Raw genomic sequence first — 18,233 nt, 5'->3', positions numbered from 1 at the left:
TTGTTAGGTTTTTTTTAAATTCAATCTTTACCTCAGAGCTTTCACTATTGATTCACACACAACAGAAATGCATTACTAAGAATTACTCAATTCTAAGTATCCATTGTGACTAACACAAACCCAACGCGCATTTGCGGGAAATAAATCAAATTTAGTATCCACTAAATTGGTCTCTATAATACATACAAATCTATTACAGTTTGTCAAATGACCAATACACGCTATGAGAGAACGGCTAATGGTATTTTACAGCAATTTAAGACGCGGTTTCACACAGAAATAATTAAGGTTAAACCACGTTTAACGCAAGATTAATCTGTATAAGCAGTCTATACTAATATATAAATCTACAGTGGTTTTTACGGATGTTCCGTTATGACTACTGAACCATGCATCCAATTGACTTGAAACTTGGTATCCATGTAGAAAATACATATACTTAATGTATAGGCTAATATTTATATGAGTGTTGGACTCCCTACACCAGCTGAGGGGGCGTTGAAGATGAGCATCTTTGTGGGGGTTAGAAATAATAATGTTTATTTTATTTGCCCAGCGAAGCGGACGGGTACAGCTAGTTTATTTATATCGACAACTCGCCAAAACCATAGAAAATACTAAATGTATATTATTTTAAGATAGTTCTATCATGGCGCTCACCAGAACTTAATGCCAGATGAACTTGGCAGTCACCGCAAATGGACGCTGCATGGTGGAGATGGAAACTATACTTACTATAAGAGAAGAAGCCTAGCAAGATCAAGATTGAATATTTTAGATAATGGTAACCTGGGCTGAGATGCTTATAGGCTCTATGCGGTATCCGTGATTGGAGATTCGGCGTAGATAACAGAGGTATAACACAAAAGATACCCAATTAAAGTATCGAGTAATTATCCGGTCACAGTTCTCGTCGAACTCGTCACTTGCGACGAAGGACTCGGCGAATAAATTAACCCACAGACGCAGCTCACTGAGTTTCTCGCCGGATCTTCGCAGTTAGTCGCGTTTCCGATCCAGTGGTAGATTCTACGAAGCACTGCTCTTGTAAGCGTTAGTGTTAGCAACGATGTCAGGTTTGAGCCCCGTGAACTCACCTACTTGTTAATGCTACGCTGAAATGGTCTCTCAAGATCATCAGTTCAGGTAAAAAGGAGCAATTGTCGTTCAGTCTCTAAAATCTCAAGGTAAGAAGGAGGTCGGTAAATGTTATGTTACTGAATAACCCAAGTCCGACCCTGGAATGAAACCGCCCTCAACCGAGGTAGATAATGAGCAAGGTAATGCTAGCCAGGTTTTTTTTTTATTGCCCTTGTAGGCAGACGAGCACACGGCCCACCTGATGGTGAGTGGTTACCGTCGCCCATGGACTTCAGCAATGCCAGGGGCAGAGCCAAGCCGCTGCATGCCACTTAATACTCTCCACAAGCCTCGTTTGAAGAAAGACATGTCATAGCGCTCGTGAAACACAGTAGAGAGGAGCTCATTCCATAGCCAGATGACACGTGGCAAAAAAGACCTCTGGAAACGCACTGTGAATTACCGCAGGCTCCATATAGTATGTATGAACTCTACTCCGGTGGCGGGCGGTGCGATGGTAAAAACGAGATGTCGGTATCATCTCGAACAATTCCTCAGAGCACTCCCCATGGAACATACGGTACAAAATACAGAGGGAACCGAAGTCGCTCCGCAGACCCTCCGTTACCCCCGAGCTTACGATGGGATACTGTACCGCTGTCTTTTTTATATATTTGAGAGATTACTGGTGGCCCGAAGGCTATTTCAGTTTTACCAGGACAGGTGGGCGAGCAAGGGCTCAGCCAGGAGGGGTGGGATTTGCTAACAGCTACCCGAGCGCCTCCAAAGGAGACCTAACGACTCAAGAGTAGCTGCTTCGCGAATGAATCTAATCGAATCGCGATCCGCTGAGAAGATCCGGCGAGAAACTCAGTGAGCTGATGTATATATAGGTTAGGTTGCACGTCGACCTTTTTGTCGAGTTCGACGAGTACGGTTACCGGGGTCCCTTCTCCTAGTGTTAGAGCTAAAGGTGTCTGGCAAGGATTGGATCGCTGTCATCATCACAAGCAAGTTAAATTTACGCTCGCTTCCTGGTTTCAATGGAAACCGCTGCAACAAAGCCCCGTCATTACAAATTCCTATTGCAGTCAACATCCAATTATCGTTTGCCTATAAGGTGATACGAAGTTAACCAAATATGTTAATTTAAATTAGAATTGTAAACGTCACACAAAAGGTTTCGCTTTGTTCACTGACTCGCTTTCGGGCACGTAAATCAGTTAGATTAATTAAATGTATTTTGCATTTATTATGATATATTAGTGGTCGCACAGCACAGGACCATAATTATTAATAAAATTATAAGTTTGAATATTATTATGGTTCTATCGTTAAAGAATTTATTATTTCTATGATCGCAGATTTCGCCAAGGCTACAACTATAGAGAAATAATATTAAAGACAAACAATATTAATCTATATACAATTTGACCACAGACTTTTTAACAATAAACAAAACGGTATATAAGCCTGTGTGTGACAATAAACGGTAGTGTGCGTAATGTGTTTTATTGATTTCATGTATAAATTAGGCATGACTTAAAAAAAAAATTAGCATTCTGCACTCCTTCTCTATATTTTCTATAAGTGGGCGAAATTTCTTACTCCTCCGACCGCGCAATTTTCGTAAAAAGGGGTATAAAGTTTTTGCTTTTGTGTATTAATAAATAGATTAATAATGGTTCTTCAAAGCGTTCATTGACAAGTTTGGACGTAAATTCACAACGTAAATAATAAATTTACTAAATTTTTTAATAACCAGTGCTTTGTTTTCAAACGAATTAGTTAAAAGTTCCGTATTTCTTCTGTTTTACTTTAGTAATTCTTCTTGATAGTTAAGAAGATAGTTTTTCATATTTTTTTATTGTTAATATGTGTGGATGAGCTCACAGCCCACCTGGTGTTACGTGGTAACTGAAGCCCATAACATCAACAAGGTAAATGCCACCACCCACCTTAAGATATAATTTCTAAGTTTCAGTTTTCAGTACAACAGTTTCCCCGCCCTTCAAACCCAATCGCATTATTGCTTCACGGCAGAAATAGGCAGAGTAGTAGTACCTAGCCCTGCGGCCTTACAAAACGACTTACTATCAGTCATTATGCAAATTATAATATAATTTCTGCGGGTTTTATTTTTATAACACGATGCTATTCCTTCACCGTGGAGGTCAATCGTGAACATTTGTTAAATACGTATTTCATCAGAATTTTTTTTAGGTCGTCTTATCCAGCAAGCCACGACCTTTCAAAAAATCAGACCTTTTCAAATTCATCTTTGTGCCTATTCTCTGTTCGTCCCAATTGTGGGTAGACGAGAAAATAGACACTGAAAGAAAAGTCTCCTTCAAGATCCCAGGCGCTAACATTCACTTTTAAACATCTTTCATCACGACTTGATTTTTTTATTTATTGCTTAGATGGGTGGACGAGCTCACAGCCCACCTGGTGTTAAGTGGTTACTGGAGCCCATAGACATCCACAACGTAAATGCGCCACCCACCTTGAGATACAAGTTCTAAGGTCTCAAGTATAGTTACATTCTATACGTAGCACATTACATTCTTTTCATTACATTCTATATTCTATACGCAGCTTTTGGAAGTGTTACACGTTTCTCAGATACCTAAATGAAAATAATGTAAATGCGAAAAGGTCAGTGGCACCGACATTTATACGCTGGATCGCTTTATGAATTCTCAATGATGTTGACTGAAGCGTTTCCACGGATACCTATCTTCGGAGTTGACTTGTTTTAGGGCAGAGATGAGGGTTGAAAGTTTATTACGTCATTACTGGATGCTCGACGCGCTTTGATACCTGGAGCCGCCGAACTGTCTTGTGTCAAACTTCTGGTGTGTTGGGTAAAGATTTGTTAATTTTTTTATATATGTAACACCCTTTTATGTCTTAAATACGCTTGCCAGACGTGGAAACTTACGTGTAACGAAAAAAAAAAATTAATAGCTTGTCAGTGGGGAATGGAACTCAGCATGCTCTACATAAGAAAACGCACACAGAATCCGTTATACAAAGATATAAGAAGCATAACCAAAGCAGTGGACGCTTTTTTTATTTTTATTGCTTAGATGGGTAGATGAGCTCACAGCCCACCTCGTGTTAAGTGGTTACTGGAGCCCATAGACGTCTACAACGTAAATGCGCCACCCACCTTGAAATATGTATTCTAAGGTCTCAGTATAGTCACAACCGCTGCCCCACCTTACAAACCGAAATGCATAACTGCTTCACGGCAGAAAAGGAGGGGTGCTGGCACCTACCCGTGCGGACTCACAAGAGGTCCTACCACCAGTAATTACGCAAATTATAATTTTGCGGGTTTCATTTTTATTACACGATGTTATTCCTTCACCGTGGAAGTCAATCGTGAACACCTGTTAAGTACGTATTTCGTTAGAAAAATTGGTACCCGCATGCGGGATTCGAACACCGTTGCATCGCTAGATACGAATGCACCGGACGTCTTATCTTTTAGGCCACGACGACTTTAAACTCGACGCTCTCAAATATGTTCAAAGACTGAAATTTAAGTGGGCCGGCTACGTTGCACGACTCGGGGATGGGAGATGGACATCTAAAGTAACTACACGGGACGGTCCACAGGGTAAGCGGCGCGTCGGTAGACCGCACACGCGCTGGAGTTGTAACTGTACTTGAGACCTTAGAACTTATATCTCAAGGTGGGTGGCGCATTTACGTTGAAGATGTCTATGGGCTCCAGTAACCACTTAACACCAGGTGGGCTGTGAGCTCGTCCACCCATCTAAGCAATAAAAAAAATAATGCTTCGGCTATTCCATGTGTATTCATAGTACATAATGTAATGATCTAAATAATTTTTAAACAAAAATTATCATTATCGTGTTGTAAAAGTTATTCTGTATAAAGATTTTTCTTTCAAATTTCGTACGTACGTCGATCATTCTTGCCTTATATGCCAACCTAATTTTACATATAAATAGTCTATATACAAACCGTCCATATTTAAAGACCACCCACTAACTTTATTTGTTCATGCTTCCTCAAACATTTTGTCTAACAAAGCCCTTACATTATATATTGTGGTAGAATTATTCATATTAAACGCGAGAATAGGTGATAATTTACGTAAGCGTTTTTGCGAATAACACCCATATTCTGTGCGTGTAATGTCCAGTTTCGCCTGAATACAATACGGCGATGTATTCAGTTTTATATTGTATGCGTGTATAATTCTTTGTTACACTTGCCTCCATTAAAATGGTTCTGAATTTAACAATTATTTTTATGTACGTCGTTCAATTTGAACAGTTGCGATGAATGTTTTGAATTATTAAAAGTTTTCTTCATGTGACTCGCGATATAAAACTGAAATTGTATTAATTATTTATCTCTAACGGGGGACTAGTGGGTTTCCTTCACTCTTCATAGTAACGAATACTAATTTGAAAACATTAATTTATATTGTTTTACTTCACTGGTGGTAGGACTCACCGTCCGCACGGGTGGGTACTACCACCCTTCCTATTTCAGGCGTGAAGCAGTAATGCGTTTCGGTTTGAAGGGTGGGTCAGCCGTTGTAACTATACTGAGACCTTAGAACTTATATCTCAAGGTGGGTGGCGCATTGACATTGCTGATGTCTATGGGCTGCGGTAAACACTTAACACCAGGTGGGCTGTGAGATCGACCCACGATCCTCGACCCAACAGACAGGGGTTCTAACTGCCGCATCACCGAGTCAGCGGAAAAACGTAAAAGTATTTAAAGTTTGCGACTCTAACAAAACAAACTAAAATAATATTTCCATTAAAATACATAAAGACCCCGTTATTTTCATCGCCACTGCATTGGAACAAGACTGAAATTCCGCTAACACAGTTGACGCGACACGCAGTAAGTCAAAAGGACCCTTTTTATCTCCGGTACAGTGAGCACAACAACCATTTATCATAATCAATGCTGAAGGACGAAACCTGAATCTAATGCCGAAAAGTAAACATTGTTTTACACAAGCTACAGCTATACGATAGATATTTGAAGCTATTTTTTTATTTTTATTTACCGCTTTATGTGTGCTGAGAGTGACCTATATTCAAGGGGTTTCGGAGGGTAACTTTTTTTATTGCTTAGATGGGTGGACGAGCTCACAGCTCACTTGGTGTTAAGTGGTCACTGGAGCCCATAGACATCTACAACGTAAATGCGCCACCCACCTGGAGATATAAGTTCTTAGATCTCAGGATAGTTACAACGGCTGCCCCACCCTTCAAACCGAAACGCATTACTGGTTCACGGCAGAAACAGGCAGGGCGGTTGTACCCACCCGCGCGGACTCACAAGAGGTTCCACCAGTAAACTGGTATTCCTATCTAGTAGTAGATATGTATAAGAACCTAAGTAGTGAAGTCGTCGTGGCCTAAAAGATAAGACGTCCGGTGCATTCGTGTTGAGCGATGCACCTGGTGTTCTAATCTCAGGCTGCTAGCAATTTTTGTAATGAAATACGTACTCAACAAATGTTCACGATTGACTTCCACGGTGAAGGGATAACAGCGTGTAATAAAAATCAAACCCGCAAAATTATAATTTGCGTAATTACTGGTGGTAGGACCCTCTAGTGAGTCCACGCGGGTGGGTACCACCACCCTGCCTATTTCTGCCGTGAAGCAGTAATGCGTTTCGGTCTGAAGGGTAGGGCAGCCATTGTAAATATACTTGAGACTTTAGAACTTATATCTCAAGGTGGGTGGCGCATTTACGTTGTAGATGTCTATGGGCTCCAGTAACCACTTAACACCAGGTGGACTGTGAGTTCGTTCAGCCATATAAACAATTAAAAAAAATATTCAAGCGCGGGGCTTCTCTGTTTCTCGAAGTCAATACAACCGAAATCTCAAACGACCATATTGGTATTATTTTTGTTAGGAATAGTCAAATTTGACTCTACTTTTTTGAAGCCCATAGCATCAAAACATTTGTGTAGCGGCTGTTTATAAGCTCGTATGTGTCTCACGGCAGAAATATGTAGGATGGTGGTATCTTCCCACCTAGGCTCAGAAGAAGCTACCACCAGTTAAATAAAGCATGCAACGAACACAAAAATTATTAAAAAAAGACGTGTGGTGTCGTGGGACACCGGATAGGAATGAAGTTCCTTATTATAAAAATATTTAATTTAAGTTCTATTCGAGGTATAAAGAAAATAATTATTCGGGTATACATTTTTTATTATGATTTAATATTTATAAAAATTAAAAAAAAACCTGTGGTGTCGTTGGACACCTATTACTAACCAAAGAAACTGTGTTGAAGTGATAAAATCCCGACCAAACAAAGGATAGTTCTTCAGGAAGCGTAGTTCTTGTTGCTATCAACAGATGGCACTTAGCCAAAATATAAATAATAAAAATCTTACGTTACGGACGTTTTTTCCCGGCTAGGGTACCCTCCGCATCGTCCCATAAGGAACTTCGTTCCAAAAATTCTTCACCAATTCATCACACCCGGCTGATGTTAGGCAAAGTTGGTGGTAAGAATTTAAATTAATGAATACAATTACAGACAAACAAAAAAAAATAATAGTTAGTATACAATATTATCCGAAGTTTCGCCGGCGTTGTCAATGAAAAGTGTCACTTTAGACTACACAATTTGTGAACATGAGAAAAGCATCTCTAAAGATGTCTGTCATGTAAAATATCTGAAGAGAGTTTCCCGTGGGAATGAGATGGTTTTTTGGATAAAACGTAGCCAATGTTACTCTCGTGACCTTCATCTATCATTTTTAAAAAAGTCATGTCAATTCGTTGCTTCGCTACGACGCGAAATGAGAACAAACAAACACACTTTTACATCTATAATACTAATACTTGACTATGGATTAACATAACAGGTTATGAGTCCTATACTGTCATATTGTGTTGTAGTGTTGTTTTGTGAACGAAGACATAATAATTATACAAGGTTTCTTTATTTTGAAAAAATAACCATTTTAAGTATCTAAGTATCTTATTATCTAACTAGGTCCCGTTAACGAGCGCACAAGAAAGGCCGCGGCACGCGAGGATAAGCGACGCCTTGTGAAGCGCTCCACCACCTGAACTGATCACCACGATCGCTCTCCCAAGAGCGCAAACGACCAACAAAAAGTATTTAAGGCGATTCGCCAGACTCGAGATGCTTCCCCGTCGGAATATCTATGATAAATGACGTTTCGACACGCGCGCCTCTCGTGGTAGTGGGTCGGAGCTCTGCGTTAGTAGCCACGCAACTCCAGTTCGATAGATGGCGCCACCATGTGCATCGTAAAATTAATAGTGTGTTATTTTCTTACCTATTCTAGTGACCTCGAGGGGTTTCAAGATTCACCGAACGAGTGGGTGATCTCAAGGTGCTCTAGTCTAGGGACGTTGCTAACACCGGCTCTAGCAAGAGAATTGCTTCGCAGAATCTACCATCCGATCGAAAACACTACGCTTAAAAAAATATTAGCATTGTGCACTCCTTCTCTATATTCTCTGTAAGTGTGGGAAATTTCACAATCCTCCGTCCGCGCAATTTACGTAAAAAGGGGTACAAAGTTTTTTTGCTTCACGTATTAATCATATCAATAACGTAGTATAGCATATCTCAGTACTCGGTAGAACATCATGCGATCGCCGTGAACAGTATCGCGACAAAATTAGGTAAACCGGAAGCGATGTTGAATTTGTTTTGACGTCTCAATGATTGGCGCAAACGGAATGTCGTTAAGAACGGAAAATTGAGTTGAATCCGTAACAGAATTCGCTTTAAGCTCACATCAAGCAACGATATTGTATTGATCAAGAAGATTCTGTGAGAGCTACGAGAAATATGTAACAGCAAAATAGCGTTTGCATATAAAGCGAAATAGACTTACAAATTACAAATATTATAACTGGTGGTAGAACATCTTATGAGTCCGCACGGGTAGGTACCACCACCCCGTTTATTTCTGCCGTGAACCAATAATGCAAGTAGTTACCTTACGTAAGCAGTAGTTACTTCAAGCATCGGTCACCGTTCTTGTTGAACGCGTCGCTTGCGACAAAGGGTTCGGCGAGTAAATTAACACATAGACACAGCCCACTGAGTTTCTCGCTGGATCTTCTCAGTGGGTCGCGTTTCCGATCCGGTGGTAAATTCTGCGAAGCACTGCTCTTTCTAGGGCTAGTATTAGCAATATCGTCAGGTTAGGGCCCCGCGAGCTTAACTACTTGCTCGATTTCGGTAGAAAAAAAAGAAAAAAAACTCCTTCGCAAAAATCATATTATTACAATGGTGTTTTTTTCAGCCATGTATTAAAAAAAAACAACTGCTAACACAAAAATCGTGGCGTAATATTCAATGTTAACCGTTTCAATATCGCGCCCACAATATTAGTCTGAAAGTGAATGAGAATACTAAAATATTCGTAAATACATATATGGAACATAAAAGCTCTTCATTGTTTTGAATACAATACAAAAAACTCTCGAAAAGCTTTCGGTTAGGTTAATAATTCAATGTTAGCTTTGTTGTATCGAAAATCTGGACACTAATAAGCTGTGATGTGTATCGGGGCTTTTTTTTGGTTTGGCGTCCAGGAGTAAGCGCATTGTAGTGCCTACCGGGTAAGTGTTTAAGGCACATTTGCATTGGCTGACTCGGTGTTAGTCAGTTAGCGCTCCTGACCGTTGTGCCGGGGGTCGTGGGTTCGATTCCCAGACCGGGAAAATATTGTGTGATTACAGATTTGTTTACTCTTTTTGATTGGGGCTTATTATTATATATAAAATATGTATGTCTTTTTTTTTTCTTCCTACCTATGCTGATAGCCTTGAGAGGCTATTTCAGCTTCACCCTAACGTGTATGTGAGCTCACGGAGCTGAAACCGGAGTGTTGCTAACAGTGACCCTAGCAAGAGCAGTGTTCGCAGAATCTACCACCGGATCGGAAACGCGACCCACTGAGAAGATCCAGTGAAAAATTCAGTGGGCTGTGTCTATGGGTTAATTCGCTCATCGAGCCCTTTGTCGTAACCGACGGGTTAGGACAAGGACGGTGACCGGGTGTATGTTGGAGACGGTCATTTGTTTGGTAGCTAAACAAAACGCAGCAGGATTCCCGAGAGATGGCAGCACGATTGCGGTATCGTCGGAACGCGGCTAACTTCGTGTTACGACCTCACCATCACACTTACCAACCAGCCTTCTTGAAAAGCGGTGCCTCCGTCCTAAGAGTTGTCACTCATTTTCGTTTGCTTATGACAAGAGATTTCTAAATTGGTCTAAGACAACAAAGTGATTGGCGTACTCAATATTTCTCTTAGCTCGATCACCCTATTCACCCCTACGATATCTGACGATGGTGTTAATAATTGTGGCTTCTCAGACATTAATGTAGGATTGGTTAGAACGAAACGTATGAAAAGAGCGTGGAACGGAGCATTAAGATGTGTGTATTCAATACTAACGGACTTTACTAACGCTAGTAAACTAGTATTCAAACCGGAATCTACTGCGAGGTCCGAAATACCCGCCACTAAATACTAAAGTTACAAATTCGATACTAAAGTTATTGAGTTAACAAACTCAGACCCGGGAACTTCACAGAGGACGCCACTAACTATGCTAATACTCAGTGCCGCTCACGTTGTGTCGAAACACAAAAGAAAAGTTCCGACACAAAACGGGGTTAGTACTAAGATACTTGGACGTAGCGAAATCTGTGGCATCAACAAATATAGTCGCAGATACTTATGGATACAATAGTAGACCTTTATCGAAATTTCATTTTTTATTTGTTTTTGCTCTTAATGCTTTCAGTCGCTTCACATTAATACAGGTTGTAATTGCTTTATTATAGTTTCATAAGCTGCAGCTTGAATTTATCATCAGTAAAAGTAGGCGAAAACTGGACTAGAATAGATAGATTAATGGGTAGTAGAGCAGAGTAGTAATAGGTAGATTACTATTATCTATTTTTTTGGGCGGTTTTTTTTCAGAATAAATTGTAATTAATGAAAACAATTTTGCCAGACATAGCCTGTTCGTTTCTATTTTAAATTAGTTTTCTATAAAACTATGCAAAAAAACCTGTCTGTGGAAAGTGGTCACATCAGGTGGACCGTGAGATTGTTCACCAAAGAAAAAAGTTAAATCACAAACATATTATATTAAAAATGCACCTAAAATCTTTCTGCTTGAATTTTATCATGCCGGATGGAAGCCTATACTCGTGTCCGCAGCATCAGCCGGTCGCGTGGCCAACTTTTTGCTTGTTAAAATTCCTTCGAACATTGAATGAAAAGAATCAATGACTAACAGCGGGAAGCGGTGATTATATGTAGTTTTTGCAATACGTGCTGAGTAGCGTGAGTGACTCGTGATTGCTTCGATTGAGACTTCAGTTAGGTTCTGTTCTGATACAGTTTTTTAATTGAGCATCAATTAGTGTTTAATTAGAATTTGACTTGTTTCTTATTTTCTATGAATTCGATTACCCTATATTTGTTGGCAACATTCCTTTGCCTTCTTTGTGAGATACACACATACGTCAACTGTCAAACCTATATCAAATGTCAAACGCGTCACTGTCGTATTCTTGCTGTTTCTTGTGTGAGCTTATTGTGTCTCACGCCTTTTATTAACTGATATAAATAGGCCGAAAGACGATATCTGGGGAATATGTCGGGCATTGTTTAAGTGATGTTGACGCTCACCTCACTATGCACTCCGATCTCTAATGTAAAATGAAGAAACGAAACTATAAAAAAATAAAGGCGACGTCAACAAAATAAAATGAGATATCATCAATGTAGTCGATTCAACTAAAGATGCATTATTAGGTATAAGTTAAAAATACTGATCACATTAACAATTTAAAGGGACCAAACACACGAGAAGCACCAATGCTTTCAGATAAAATAATCATCAAAATCGATTCACTTTAAAATCGAGTTTTGAGTTAGCACAGATAAAAAATACAGTCGAATCGAGAACATACATTTTTTTTTAAATTGGTTAAAAATTCGAAACATTTGGCTTTATCTCTACACGCTCGGCACTTTTATTTTCTTACTTTAACAATCATATTACCTACCAGCTCAACCTTGGCCCGATATGAAGCCATCAAGCGTGCCACTCAATCCAGCCTCACGTACACGTTGATGGAACGTCGCTGCCTGTGTATTGTAACTAATAAACAATTAGATCGAATTTGAAAGCTTAATTAGAGTGTCGCTTTGTTGTATCAAACACGAGTATCACTTGAGCTTTGATTGGATCAGAAATTGTTTTGTAATTGAGACAATCGAAATAGGCCACTCGGTCTGTATCGTGAAGCTTCTGTAGATACGTGGCAAGGTCTGATTATACGCTAAGAATAGCGTTTTTTTTTCCCTACCTAAGATGAGAGCCTTGAGAGGCTATATGAGCGTAACCTTAACTAGTAAGTGAGCTCACGGGGCTCAAACCTGACCACGTTGCTAACACGAACCCTAGCAAGAGCCGTGCTTCGCAGAATCTACCACCGGATCGGAAACGCGACCCACTGAGAAGATTCGGCGAGAAAGTCAGTGGGCTGTGTCTGAGGGCTAATTTACTCGTCGAGCCCTTCGTCGCAAGCGACGGGTTTGACGAGAACATTGACCGAAGAATTGCGAACTATGAGCACGATAGTATCAACAACATAAATACTCGCTTATCTTCAGAGTTGTAACGCTCAGTTCTATGGTAGAACGGTTGCCCCACCCTTTAAACTGGAAGGCATTACTGCTTCGCGGTAGTGATAGTGGTGTTGGTACCTGCTTTCGTACACGCTACGCCCTGCCACCAGAAAAATAAGAAAACTGCAGTTTAAAGGGAGTATATGTCCTTTGACCTATAATATATTGTAGTGATATATTGACGTTTTTTTGTTGTTGCTTAGATGGGTGGACGAGCTCACAGCCCACCTGGTGTTAAGTGGTTACTGGAGCCCATAGACATCTACAACGTAAATGGGCCACCCACCTTGAGATATAAGTTCTAAGGTCTCAGTATAGTTACATAGGTTGCCCCACCCTTTAAACCGAAACGCCTTACTGCTTTATGGCAGAAATAAACGGGGTGGTGGTACCTACCCGTGCGGACTCACAAGAGGTCCTACCACCAGTGTAAGTGTGACGTGTAGGACGTGAGCTAATCTAACGCTAATCCAATAATAAATAGTTAATAATCGCAAGGTTTACGCCGAAGTTTATTGATTATTTTGCAATGTTAACGTATGCAATGCAAAATGGCTGATTTCTTAAAAAAAAAATTAATACAAAATTCACTCATTCTATCATTACGAGTGCTCCACATATACGTCTGCATTTCTTATGAATATTTATTTTACGATCGCTGTAAATGTCCCCGTAAAAAACGGGCAGGTGCGTTTTATGTAGGGCTACCATCGATAACGATTAAAAAATCCCACTTTTGGCATATTCGATTTTTAAGCTGGCAACATATTTTTTGTCATATTCTTTGTTCCGAAAATTTTACTGAATCCTTTGCTAAATATGGGTTTTGTATATTTTTTTATTACTATTTACTGCTCACAGACGTCCGCTGTAGGACATAGCCTTCACCCGAGATCCCAATGTAATTTTCTGTGTAATTTTTCGCAAATGCTAGACAGAGATAGCACTCTACGAAGCCGAAATTAGTCGGTCGTCCCTTTCCAAAAGACGATGTGCAATATTTATCGCCGGGTACTGCAGTGCAGTACTTATTAGTCACTATTGTTATATAACATTTCTCGACTACAGGCTATTTCAGCCATAAACCATTGTCACGTTGCAGTGTGTGAGATAGGACCAATTGTCTCCTGTAAAGGAACATGGCCAGATTCACGTTGTCTATAAACATAGACCGCAGGTAGGTCCTTCTTCCTATGTATGTATGTCCTTCTTCAAACGAGGCTTGTGGAGAGTATTAAGCGGTAGGCACCGGCTTGGCTCTGCCCCTGGCATTGCTGAAGTCCATGGGCGACGGTAACCACTCATTATCAGGTGGGCCGTATGCTCGTCTGCTTACAAGGGCGATAATTAAAAAAAGGCCGTAATAAGTTTGAATTGCTTTTAATTAAATTAGCAACTTCATTATCAGAAATCAGGGCTCCGCAGGACCGATCATTTTGGCGAAGCCTTATAGAAGGCTATCTACCAACTGGCGATAATTGCAATGATTGTCAGAATAAAATATGATCTGCTAAGATTTTTTTATTTATTGCCTTTGCTAATGCTAAATATTCATTTGGTACAATTATTTCAGGCCCATAATTAAAGAATTCGCCACAGAATTGAGACGGGATGAAGCTATCTTTGGCAATCTTAAGCTATAGGTGTTGTTTGTTGACAAAAAAAAACAAATCTCGATAAGAACTAATTGGCTCGCCGTGACGTGTAAAAATGGCGCCCGTGAACTTTGATTTAATTAATAGCTAATTAATACACTAATTAAAGTAAACAATCATCGATACTACGTCGCGATAAAACGGAAGGGCAGTGTAAATATGAAGCAGTAAGTATAGTTGAGACACGAGCTATTAGCGTCGTTCGTTGCTGAGAAAAGGACAGAGAATTTTCAACGACGTAATAGGTTCAAGAGGTCCCTATTTGATTTATCGCAGTAGATTTATAATCGATGACGTGATGATAGGCTGCGTTTTGGCTGTGGGCCGGGAATTGCTGACGTCTATGCGACAGTGACCACCTACCACTAGATCAGCTGCATACTGATCTGCGAATGACAGAAATAAAAAGCATAGCATCTTTATTGCCTATACCAGTGAACGAGACGGCCTGCTTGGTGTTAATTGGTTAGCGGAGCCCATGGACATCGACAATGTAAATTCCGCATCCACACTGAGACTTATGTTCAAAGTTCTATAGTACAACGGCTACCCCATCTTTCAATTCGGAAAGCATTACTGCTTCACCACAGAAATAGCCTGCCTATTTCCGTGGTGCTACCCACTTATACGGGCTCATAAGCCGACCCATGGCCAATATTTTGCTGTTTTTTAAAGTGAAACTTTTATTACATCATCTCAAACTTTTTCGTCTGTGTGTTGCATGTCGCGTGACGGTCGACCGCGGAGTAGGGATAAAGTGAAAGGCGCTCGTCAGAGCAGCCAAGGCTAATATGGCGGCGCCTATAGTTCGCAGCAGCTGATCGTGTAGTGTATAGACTGTTACTCATTTGTGCCAGTGCTCCACGCTATTTTGTTTTTGTTTTTGTCAGTGCTTAATGTAAATATTGTTTGTCAGAGTTAAATGTCTATAATGTGAAAAAAAGTTTAACTTTTACCATGGTTTCATAAAATCACAGTACTTTTTTCTTTTTTTTTATACGATGCTATTCATACAATGTGGAAGTTGTTCGCGCATCCATGCTCAGTACGTTTAGCACAATTTTTTTTTTTTAAGGATTGCAGGATTACTTTTGATCCGGAGTCCTTCCCAGTTTCACCAGGACAGGTGGGCGAGCAAAGGTCAGCCAATAGGCGTGGGATTTGCTAACAGCTACCCGAGCGCCTCCGAAGGAGACCTAACAAATCAAGAGCAGCTGCTTCGCGAATAGACCTACTGCCGGATCGGAATCGCGACCCGCTGAGAAGATCCGGCGAGAAACTCAGCGAGCTGATGCATGGTTTGGGCTGTATTATTATTATTAAAGGCTGACTACTATTTTTTTATTGCTTAGATGGGTGGACGGACGAGCTCACGGCCCACCTGGTGTTAAGTGGTTACTGGAGCCCATAGACATCTACGACGTAAATGCGCCACCCACCTTGAGATATAAGTTCTAAGGTCTCAAGTATAGTTACAACGGCTGTCCCGCCCTTCAAGCCTAAACGCATACTACTTCACGGCAGAAATAGGCAGGGTGGTGGTACCTACCCGCTCGGACTCACAAGAGGTCCTAGCACCAGCAATTACGCAAATTATATTTAAATGGTCGTTGCCAATGAAACCGAGTCGGCGAATTTAAAAGCCTCCCGCTGACTCTCGCAGCAACTTAATCAGGTTAGAATCGTATTTTATCGTCAATAAAACTATTTGAATGTCTGTTTCAATTATACTGTGAGATCGATTTTAGTTCAAGTAAGCCGCTTCGTATAAAACGAAACACAGGTTTTTGAAATGTACGTGAAGAGCGCGTTTTTATTTTATTGCAAGGTTCCGTAGAGATTATATAGAAAAAGTTTACAGCATGGTAATGTTCATTACAAGAGATTTACAAGGATCATTTTAATTAAACTACTTTTTTAAGAAACAATCAAAAGTACTTATTATAACAGCTATAATTTTGTGCCACCAAAATCTATCTAATTTTGGATAGCCACCGAAAACTGTTAAATGTATCTGCTGCTTCAGACATGAGGTTGAATTTACTGGTGGTAGGACCTCTTGTGAGTCCGCGCGGGTGGGTACCACCACATTGCCTATTTCTACCGTGAAGTAGTAATGCGTATCGGTTTGAAGGGCGGGACAGCCGTTGTAACTATACTTGAGACTATACATTTACGTTGTAGATGGCTATGGGCTCCAATAATCACTTAACACCAGGTGGGCTGTGAGCTAGTCCACACATCTAAGCAATAAAATAAAAAAATCCCAACTTATTTGTATTATGCATAGCCTGTCCCACCCTTCAAAAAAAGACGCGTACTCTGCGGCTGTGGTAGGCAGGATGGTATCAGCATAGGCGCCGCTAATCACTACATAGTATAAAACAAAGTCGCTTTCTCTGTCCCCATATCCCTATGTATGCTTAAATCTTTAAAACTACGCAACGGATTTTGATGCGGTTTTCTTTATTAGATAGAGTGATTGAAGAAAAAGGTTTATATGTATAATAACATCCATGAAATAGTGGAGAAATCAATAGTAAATTATAGTTTCCGAAGCGAAGCGAGGGCGGGTCACTAGTATACAATATAACTTATACATATTTATAAATTTATTTGAAGTCATTGTGGCCTAAATGATAAGATTCTTGGTGCATTGAAATGGAGTGATATGAATGTGCCGGTCTTCAAATCCCTCCGGTAGGTTCCAATTTTTCTAATGAAATACGTATTTAACTGATGGAAATAACATCGTGTAATAAAAATCAAACCTTTAATAGTTATAATTTGCATAATGTATGCATGCTGGGAAGGGTGTAAAAGCAAACCCGCAATCATTATATAATGGCCACATGACGTAAAGACGTCTTGTAAAAAAGTTAATGAGTGTTTTTTTATAAAACCAATGTCATTTCTTTATCGTGAAAGTAATTCGTAAACACATATCAAGTGCGTATAACTTAGAAAAAATGGTAATTGCATGCGGGCTCTATGGTCTCATCATCACCATCACCCCACAGACGTCCACAGACTCCAAAAACGGGAAACTTAATTAGTTACACACTGTATAAAAAAAATTTGTAATTACTTCTTGTACTCAAAACTTGGCGTTTAAAACCAATTTTTTTATTACCCTTGTAGGCAGACGAGTATACGGCCCACCTGATGGTGAGTGGCTACCGTCGCCCATGGATTTCAGCAATGCCAGAGGCAGAGCCAAGCCGCTGCCTACCGTTGAGTACTCTCCACAAGCCTCGTCTGAAGAAGGACACGTCAAGACGCTCGGAAAACACCGTGGAGGGGAGCTCATTCTAAATCCGGATGGTAAGTGGCAAAAAAGATCTCTGGAAACGCACTGTGGATGAACGCAGTGGCTCCAGGTAGTATGGATATGAGCTAAAACTGTCTGGCCATTTCCGAAAAATTACATCTCATTTAAATCACCACAGTACGTCTCCAGTTATTTCATTTGCCTCGTACCGTTTTTTTTGATAATTGAGGAATTACTGGTGGCCCGGAGGCCTTTCCAGTTTCACCAGGACAGGTGGGCGAGCAAGGGCTCAGCCAGTCAAAGGCGGGATTTGCTAACAGCTGCCTGAGCGTCCCCAAAGGAGATCTAACAACTCGAGAGCAGCTGCTTCGCGAGTTAATCTAGTACAGGATCGAAATCGCGATCCACTGAGAAGATCCAACGAGAAAGTCAGCGAGTTGATGTTCAGGTTAGGTTGATGTACTATTGTGTTTTTGGGCACTATGATATGTA

Source organism: Bombyx mandarina, chromosome 24, assembly GCF_030267445.1.
Source record: "Bombyx mandarina strain Sakado chromosome 24, ASM3026744v2".
Taxonomy (NCBI): Eukaryota; Metazoa; Arthropoda; class Insecta; order Lepidoptera; family Bombycidae; genus Bombyx; species Bombyx mandarina.
The sequence above is the reverse complement of the archived record's forward strand: the minus strand, read 5'-3'. Positions refer to the sequence as shown.